Genomic DNA, 2,908 nt, shown 5'->3' on the forward strand with positions numbered 1-2,908 from the left:
CATAGTTTTTTTTTAAACTATAGTCCGGCCCTCCAACAGTCTGAGGGACAGTGAACTGGCCCCCTGTTTAAAAAGTTTGAGGACCCCTGCCTTAGGGCTTCTCCACCTCCCCCTGCTCCTGAAGGGCGATTGGGGCTGGCAGCTGCCTCTCGCACCCGCTGCCAGCACCCGGCGCTGGCCCCGATCATTCCATGCTGTTAGCAGGTGTGAGTGGGGCCAGTGCCATCAGTGCACGGGAGCAATGATGGCGGTGGCAGTGGCGGGAGTGGGGCTGCGGGCAGACAGGGGGCTGGAGGCCATGGCAGGAGGGGCCGGGCTTGGACATGGAGGATGGGGAGGTGGACATGGAGATGGGCCTCGATGCCCACAGTTCCTTTCAAGGTGCATGAATTCATGCACTGGGCCCCTAGTAATCTTATTTTTGGCCACTGGGTCACCTCTTATTTTTTTTTCTCATTTACCTCTGGTGATACAGTCTTTCATTTTATTGGAGCCCTTATGTCCATCTTTCCGTGATGACTTGACTCAAGGCCACAGGGGGCCTTGTGGGAAGAATATACGAGTGACATGAACAGTGCTACCTTTGAACTTTTCCTTCCCCCAAAGTTTTAGGCAAGGTTCCTGGATGTGGCAGGTAAGCCCTAAGATCTGCACAGAGTCTTAGCAGAAGGCAACATCCAAACAAGAGAAGAAAGTTTAATAAAAAGACTGTATACAAAGGGGCAACAGGGTTAGGACCCAAGAGGGATATTGCAATACCCTTGGGATTGGCTACCACACTTTGTTTGGGACTTAAGAGGCCGGGGTAGAGAGTGGTGACTAGGACCTGGCAGGGTTTCAAGGCAGAGGCGCTGAGCTTCGGGAGAGAGAGAGAGAGAGAGAGAGAGAGAGAGAGAGAGAGAGAGTGCTGGACAAGAGACAGAGCTGGAGGCTTCCCCCCTGCCCACACTCCTGCCTGTGCCTCCTGTTGGAAATCTAACCAGAGACCAAGGGCCAAAAGAGAACATTGTTGCAGTTCACACAGGTCAGTTTTCTGGAGCGCAGAGCTGGGTGAATCAGGGCGGAGAGTAGGAAAGGAAATCGTATGTCCCTCCCACCCTACTTCTCTTGTCCCAAGAGGTAAGTTATTTTCTTGTCTTTTACTTACCTGCAAGGTTAAAAAGTTACCAACCCTTTGGCTCCCTTTTCATAAAGAGGTTTATCAGAAATCCATTTTAAAGTAGGGGTAACAAGTGGGTTTGAAGCCAGATTGCCTGCCCTCAAATCCTGGTGCTACCACTTTCTAGCAGGTGCTTGGCATGTTATTTAAAGTTTCTGTGCTTCTGTTTCCTCATTCTCAAAGTGAGAATAAGAACAGCGCTCACCTCATGTGCTCACTGATGGTACATGAATTACCAGCTTGGGAGAGTGCCTGGCACATAGCAGGCATTGCAGGCACAGGTTAGCTCCTTTCCATACAGACCCTGCTGCTCTCTGATGGCTGTTTGGACATGCACATCCTCCAGTGGCCGGCCTTGGTTTAATTCTGGAGTCTGTGGTGTGTAGCACACACCCACACACTGCAATTCATGTGCAGCTACCACAACCATGATGCTCTGGCTTTATTTCTAATACTTTCTCACTTGAGATTTGTATGGAAGCTCTTTCCAGAGAAGCTAAGGGAATTGTCTACAGTCTAATCTTGTTTGAGTGCTTTCCTTTGCTTCATTTCTCAGCCTCAGTTAGTGCCCTGTGCTAATTCATGCTCTCCTTGTACTGGGGCTGTTTAATTGTAGAGAATTCTCTGTCTGTCTTCAGCAGCACAAGACCAAATTCAGCAATATCTGTAATGTTAAAAAAAATACCCCCAAAGCTTTATATATTCTGATCCCAACCAGCGGCTATACGTATCTATGCGAAGCTGATGAGTAAGGAGGTTCATTCCACCTCAATTCGAGTTCTCTGAGATGTTCTGCTCCAGCTCCCAGTCAGCAACCCAGACAGTAACTCCACTTCTGTCACCTTGAAGGGCTTGACGCGGTGCATTAGTTATCTGTTGCTCTGTAACAAATTGCCCCAATCGATGGCTTGAAACAATAGCCATGTATCAGGGGAGATGCCGTGATCACGAAGGTGGTTTTCCAGGGTGAGGCTTATCCATTGCACTCCGTATGTGCTGACCCCTGTGACTTCCCCAAACGTGGGAAACTCGGCTGCATAATTTGTGGTAGTGGGAGACTGCACTGAAAAACAAAACAACAAAACAAAAAAAACGAACAAAAAAACTCCACACACACACACACACACACACACACACACACACACACAGTAGCCATGTGTTATTTTACTGTTTCTGTCGGTCAGAAATTCAGGTATGACTTAGCTGGATGCCTCTGCTCTGGGTCTCCAACAAGCTTGCAATGGAGATGTTGGCCTGGGATGTGATCATATGGAGGCCCGCTGGGGAAGGATGCTCTTCCAGGTGCACTCCCGTGGCTGTTGGCAGGACTCCGGTCTGTTGGTCAAAGATATCAGTTCCTTGCCGCATGGGCCTCTCCCCACAGGGCAACTCACAACAGGACAGCTGGCTTTGCTCAGAGCAAGGGAGCAAATGAGCCAGAGGGGGCGCCCAAGGTGCTGTCTTTTTTGTAACCTAATCTCAGAAATGACCTGCATCTCCTCTGCCACATTCTATTTGCTTGAAGCAAATCACTAAATCCAGGCCACACTCAGGGAGAGGCCTTACTGAAGGCTGTGCATACCAGGAGGTGGGGACACTGGAGACACTCTAGAGGCAGCCCGCCACAAGTGGCATAGCGAGTTGTATAGATTTCCATAGTTTTTGATGGAAAGAGAAAGCCCTTCCACCCCCTCCCCCCCCTACACACACACACATACCACCACCAAGTTGAGTTCCTCTGACTATTGA

General features: G+C 49.6%; 1 pseudogene; it reads left to right on the forward strand.

Annotated features, from left to right (window-relative positions):
- Nucleotides 1-2,075: 2,075 nt before the first annotated feature.
- Nucleotides 2,076-2,226, forward strand: LOC139011847 (U1 spliceosomal RNA; annotated as a pseudogene).
- The last annotated feature ends 682 nt before the right edge of the window (nt 2,227-2,908 follow it).

The sequence above is a fragment of the Myotis yumanensis genome, unplaced genomic scaffold (genome assembly GCF_028538775.1).
Source record: "Myotis yumanensis isolate MYYU_CA2020_CCGP unplaced genomic scaffold, mMyoYum1.0.hap1 SCAF_5, whole genome shotgun sequence".
In the NCBI taxonomy this organism is placed as follows: Eukaryota; Metazoa; Chordata; class Mammalia; order Chiroptera; family Vespertilionidae; genus Myotis; species Myotis yumanensis.